General features: G+C 44.1%; 1 pseudogene; it reads right to left on the bottom strand.

Moving 5' to 3' along the window:
* Positions 1 to 369: 369 nt before the first annotated feature.
* Positions 370 to 2,379, bottom strand: LOC133771098 (syncytin-1-like; annotated as a pseudogene).
* Positions 2,380 to 6,676: the final 4,297 nt, after the last annotated feature.

The raw sequence follows: 6,676 nt of genomic DNA, 5'->3' as shown, positions 1-6,676 counted from the left end.
CTGGGCTGCTTAGCTCTACTTCAGTAGTTTACCGCTAAGAGGCCACATGTTGCTCAGTCCCCGACATCTCCCCCTTTCTTATCAATTAAACAGAAATGGCTACCGGTTAGGCCAAGTGTGATGAACGAGCAGTGCCTGTCTTAGGAATCAACCCGGAGCTCCAGCACCTGTTACCTGTCATTGGATATCCTTGCCAGTCCCCAAGGACTCCTGTCTTAGGTGGGTGAGGTTCCAGGAAGGTGCCCATCATTGGCTTACTGCTCATTTAATTGATAAGCCTGGGACCCTTCCTGGGCTCCCGACTGGGGCAGCGGCATACTGAAGGGGAGAGTCAGTTGTTGGAGCGACCATGACTTCACCAGCCATACCTCACAGGCCAGAGAGAGAGACAACGTTTTCCAGTGGATCTTTCATGGCCAGACTTTGGTAATGTATTTGAATCGGTCTGGCTGCTAAATTATCTACTTGCTGTTTGATAAAGGTCATCAGCTTATTGAAAAGACAAGGACCTACAGATAGTGTAACAAGCAAACCAGCAATGGGGCCTAAAAGTGGTAGCAAATAGGGAAGCAGTCCATTCCATCCCGTCCAAAAGGGATTTTCAGCCATGGCACGTCGACGACGCTCCAGATCTTCTTGAAGTGTCTTGATTTTATCACGAACAATGCCGGACTTGTTAGCATAACAACAGCATTTTTCCTGTAAAGCCAAGCAAATACCTCCCTGTTCGGTGGTAAGCAAGTCTAAGCCTCTATGATTTTGTAAAACCACTTCCGCAAGGGAATCAATTTGATCTTGAAGGTCCTGAATGGTGGTGGATAGGGTTTGTACATCATTAATAAGTTGTTGGGACAATTCTCTATATTTTTGGACCGCGATTCCCAGTCCTGTGGATCCTGTAACCATAGCTGTGGAAATTCCCAATGTGGCCAATAAAGGAATAAATTGAACAGCTCGCTTTTGTCTTCCTGCAATATAATCAAATGAGGGAATAGGGACAGGGGTATTTCCATTAATAATTTTTACATTGGGAACAAGCATAGCATGCATACAATTACTGGTCCAATTTGTTGGTAAAATGGTATAAGCTAAATTATCCCTACATACAAAAATGGTGGAATTAGGGGCATAAAGAGGGTAATCTACTGTTATACTATTTGTGCAGAAAGGAGCAAGGCCTACATCGATATTGAAGGAATTATTGTTAGGAAATTTATAAAAGTAAGTGATATTTTCCATTGGGACAGGAAGAACAGGAAAAGGCTGTATAGGGGGGCAACCAAAGGAGATATTAAACCCAAGGGTATCATTAAGTGGCAGAAAAATGGCAAGAGGGAGGGGGGTCCCTGGCGTAAACAGAGCCAGCAGCCTTTTGCAAGGTCTGGGGCAGAGAGATTAAGCAGTTTATGGGTGTTGGTAAGGATATCCATGGTATTGACATCCAAGTCTTCATTTCCTCTGGAATGAACTTTAGCCAGGGGGTGGTATTGAAGGGAAGGGTAAAGGCTCTCAAATAGGGTTTTGAGTGTTTTTTGTGTTTTTAATTGTGTAAGGGTATCCTGAGGGCCTCCACCATCAGACACTCCCACAGGGGCTATAGGGCACTAGGAGGCCACTTGTCCCTTAGGGGGGCAGGGAGGAGAGCTGAGATGTGAAGAAGACATGTCTCCTCTGAATGTTCCCCCATAATCCCCTGTTATAGTGGCAAACAATAAATGTTCATTCCCCTCATTACAGGTTTGATACTGAGTATAACAGGAGGAGTGCATGGAGTAATGGATAATACTATTGCATTCTGATGGGCATTGATCCCCAGGGTGGGAAGAGTCTAGTTTAGCTTTGAGAATACAGTGCCATTTGGAGTCTGTGGCAGCCTGATATGCGGTTTTATCTCCGCAGTCATGTGTAAAATGCGGCTTATGATTGAGGACTGGGGATCCATAGGAGGTTGATGTTTGTGGGAGGGATTTTATTATGCCCCTGGAGCAGATACAAGGGTCATGCTGTTGAAGGAGTTTTTGAATGGCCTGAGGGTCGTCCAACCCTGCAAAGACTGGTGGAGCCCAATGGATGGTGTAGATTGCCATTATCAGGCGAGCAAGGAAGAGGGCCATTTTATTAGGGCCCTTCAGAGGGGTTAATCAGTGAGCCCTCAGGAAATGTGGCAGGGGAAGAGAGAATAGAGAGAAGATAAGATACACAAATAGCAACAATGGCAACAATGCCAACAATAACAAGGAGTCCTGTAATGAGTCCCAGTAGAGTCCAGCTGGGTCTTTTCATTCCTGTAAACGCAAGGGGAAAATATCCTCAGGGCCGGATGTAGGCTCTGGTGTAGGGTTAATATTAGAAGAGTTTGATGAATTAACTTGTTTAATTAATCTTTCAGGCAGCCATCTTGGCATTGATTGTTTTTGATCCAGATCGAAGGCTGACCCCCATCCCCAAATAAGCACAGGATCAGGGCCGTGCCATCCACTAGTGAGGGGGTCTCACCACATCACCATAGGTGGGGCCATTTCAGGGGAAGGATGCCAGTGGCAATCTGTGGCTGAATGACTATTATTATCCAAGGTTAAGAAATTTAGTACAAAGAGCGCATGATTCAATCGGTCTCTGGGAGAGACAAAGGATAAGGGAGTGGCTTCAAGCCGAGTGAGCCAGGTTTTTAGCATTTGATGGGCTCTTTCAATAATCCCCTGACCCTGTGGACTGTAGGGGATTCCTGTAATGTGATTGATATGGAGAGCCTCACAAAATTGTTTAAACTTAGCGCTGACATAAGCAGGACCATTATCTGTCTTAATTTTAACAGGTTTTCCCAGTACAGAAAGAGCCGTGATAAGGTGCGAGATAGCATCCTTAGCAGCTTCTCCTGTATGGGGGGAGGCAAAGACAAAGCCACTGTAGGTGTCTATGGAGACATGAAGATACTTTAGCTTGCCAAATTTTGGGAAGTGTGTGACATCCATTTGCCACAATTGATTAGGGAGAAGACCATGTGGATTGACTCCCAAATGTGGTACAGGTTGGCTTGTAACGCATGAGGGTCATTCTTTGACTATTTCATGAGCCTGTTCTCATGAAATTTTACAAAAAAACAGAGATTGAGCATTTAAGTGATGCAACCTATGCAAGTTTCGAGCTTCCTGCACTGATCCCACGATTATGGGGAAGGTAAGCCTTGTAGCAGCATCTACCTGGGCATTACCTTCTGAGTTTTGAGCTTCCTGCACTGTTCCCACAACTGTGGGGAAGGCAAGCCTGTAGCAGCATCTACCTGGGCATTACCTTCTGAGTTTTGAGCTTTCTGCACTGATCCCACAATTATGGGGAAGCTAAGCCTTGTAGCAGCATCTACCTGGGCGTTACCTTCTGAGAGTGATCCTGGTGGGCTTGTGTGTGCCCTAATATGTCCCAAATAGAAGGGCTGTTGTCTTTCTTGTATTAGCTTTTGAATTTGTATAAACAAGGGCATAGCGTTGGAAGTTATTTTAAGTTAAATTGGAAATGGCATAGAAAATTAATTAATTTTAAAAAAATATTATGTAGGATCTCTGTCTTTAATGTGCTGTACACTCTTATTTAATGCTATAACTAGTACTCCAACAGTATTTTTTTCACTTTGTGTTGCTATATGAGGGCAAACTGTTGAAATCTTTACCTAATGTATACTAAACTGATCTGTATATAAAGAGAATTGAAAATGAATCTTGATGTGAATGGAAGGGGAGAGGGACAGGAAAGGGGAGGGTTGTGGGTGGGAGGGAAGTTATGGGAGGGGGGAAGCCATTGTAACCCATAAGCTGTACTTTGGAAATTTATATTCATTAAATAAAAGTTTAATAAATGAAAAAAAAAGAAAAGGAGAAGTTTCAAGCAATGGAATGGACTGAGCTACATATGCACTATCTGTATAAATATTTACAGCTTGACTGGAAAACTGTGTAAAGACTTGAAGTATGGCATACAGCTCAACCAACTGGGCCAACTGATAAGATGTTTTAAAAACGTGGGAACGGTTGTCTGCCACAAAGGCAGCCATCCCACTGGATGACCCATCTGTAAATACTGTAAAGCCTTTGGAGTGGGATTGTCTTTTGTATTTTTTGGAAAAATAAAGGAATAGGATTGGGCAAACTGTAACACGGGATCATCAGGGAGGTGATTGTCAATGGTTCCCATAAATCCTGACATGGCTATTCCCCAGTCATCAGAAGTTTGAAGAAGGAACTGGGTCTGTTCTTGGGTATATGGCACTACTACAACATCGGGGTATTTTCCAAAATATTGGCAGGAAAGGAAACGAGCCTTGATGATTATTGAAGCAACCGGAGACAAATATACTGTAATTACTTTAGATGAGGAAATGGGGAGATGGACCCAGAAAAGAGGTTGACCTTTTTTATTGGGCATGAGGGATTTTTGCCAAAAAACTCCAGTGGGCATATGTGGTGTGGCTAAAACTACAAAAAGTAGGGGGAGAGTGTAAGAAATTTGTGAGACAAACTGTTGGCTAATTGCTTGCATTACTTGGTTTAATGCATCTCCCGCAGTAGGGGTGAGCTCCTGGTGGGAAGAGGGATCTGGGTCTCCTCGCAGAATGTCATTGAGGGGTAATAGGACATTATTAGGTATTTTTAAATAGGACCTGAGCCATTGAATATCTCCTAGAAGTTTTTTTTTTTTTTTTTTTTTTTTTGGAAATCATTAAGGGTATGGAGGCAATCCAAGCGGAACTGGATGCGGGGCACAAAAACCAAATCCTGTTGTAATTTTAAACCCAAACAGGTAAAGGGGTCTTGTAACTGGACCTTATCAGGAGCAATTTGTAAACCAAGGGCAAGAAAGGCTTTAGAAAGTGCTGTAAAGCAATCTTGTAGGTCTGACTTGTTTTGAGCCGCCAGTAAAATGTCATCCATATAATGTAGAATATAAATGTGCAGCCAGCGTAAACGAATTGGGTCCACTGCCTGTGCTACAAACTTTTGACAAAGGGTGGGGCTATTGGCCATCCCCTGGGGCAAAACTTTCCAATGAAATTTTTGCATTGGTCCTTGGAAATTAACACGGGGGAGACTGAAAGCAAAATAAAGCCGATCATCTGGGTGCAGAGGAATAGTGAAGAAACAGTCTTTGAGATCTGTAATTATTTTGTAATAACCATTTGGGATGGCCACAGGGGTTGGGATGCCAGGTTGGAGGGCTCCCATAGGTGCCATGACCTTATTAACAGTGCACAAATCCTGTAAAAGGCACCATTTACCAGATTTTTTCTTTATGACAAAAATGGGTGTATTCCAGGGAGAATTGGAAGGCTCTAGGTGTCCAGCCGCAAGCTGCTCCTGTACAACCGCTGTAGCAGCATTTAGCTTTTCTTGGGTAAGCGGCCAGTGATCCACCCAAACAGGAGTTTGAGTGTTCCATGTGATTTTATCTGCATGGGGTACAGGAAGGCCAGTGGCCATTACTAAAAATCCTAATATCCGAGCCCATGTCTATCTGTTTTAGAGGGGGCTGTAATAGGTTGAGTTATGCCCTGTCTCATTTTTCCAAGTCCTGTGCCAGGCATATAATCCATGCACAGCATTTGTTGTGTGACCACAGCACTAGGGCTGCACAGGATAACTTCCATTTGGGAGAGAATGTTACATCCCCACAGGTTAACAGGGAGGCCTGGTATTACAAAAGGAGTCACAGTGCCCTGATTGCCTTCCTTATCTTTCCAGTGTAATACACTTGAGCTGACTTGGGGGTTGTTGGACTGGCCTATACCTCACAAATCGGTGAGAGATGTGGTCAGCAGCCAATGGGTGGGCCAATGATTTTGAGATATGACCATGGCATCTGCCCCTGTATCCACAATGCCCTTGAAATCCTTTCCTTCAATAGTAAGGGTTAACACAGGCCTATTTCTTGTAATTGGCTGGACCCAATAAGCATCTGAGGAGCCCAAAGGGGTAATGCCTCGGGGCCTGGAAGAAATTGAGGATGTATTTCCAGTAATTAAAGGCAGAAGAACCAGTTGTGCTACACGGGTGCCCTGTGGAATAACAGCTACTCCATTAATAGTGGCTGCTAGGATTTTTATCTCCCCAGTAAAGTCACCATCAATAATACCAGGAAAAACTTGAATGCCTTTAAGGGTGGCTGATGCTCGGCGAATAATAAAAGCACAGGTACCCGAAGGCAAGGGGCCCCACGCCCCTGTAGGGATAATTTGTGGGCCCTGGGTAGAATCTTATATTGTATCAGAGGTGGCACAGAGGTCCAGTCCTGCACTACCTGGGGTTGCTCATTGGAGGGAAGTGATTGTTGAGGTATTTGCTGAGCCTGAGGCTGGGAGGGGACAAACCGTACTGCCCCAGGGTTTGTCCTCTGAGATACCGGGGCCAGGGCTGGCCCCTCTGGGAGTTTCCCGAACTTTGTTCTTTAATGAATTACCTTTTTTATCAGTTTTGGACCCACATTTATTGGCCTAATGCCTTTTCCTTTGGCACTGAGGGCAAATCCCAGGAGGAGTTTTATTTTGATTTTTAGCTTTTGGATGATTTTTGCACAGGTCCCTACTACCCACATTTATAGCACCCTCATTTTGTTGAGCATAACCCTCCTTGTTGATTTTTGTAATGACATACCATGCAGAACGGCATGTCCTGAATGTCCTGTTTTTAAG

The sequence above is a fragment of the Lepus europaeus genome, chromosome 12 (genome assembly GCF_033115175.1).
Source record: "Lepus europaeus isolate LE1 chromosome 12, mLepTim1.pri, whole genome shotgun sequence".
Classification (NCBI taxonomy): Eukaryota; Metazoa; Chordata; class Mammalia; order Lagomorpha; family Leporidae; genus Lepus; species Lepus europaeus.
The sequence above is the reverse complement of the archived record's forward strand: the minus strand, read 5'-3'. Positions and strand labels throughout refer to the sequence as shown.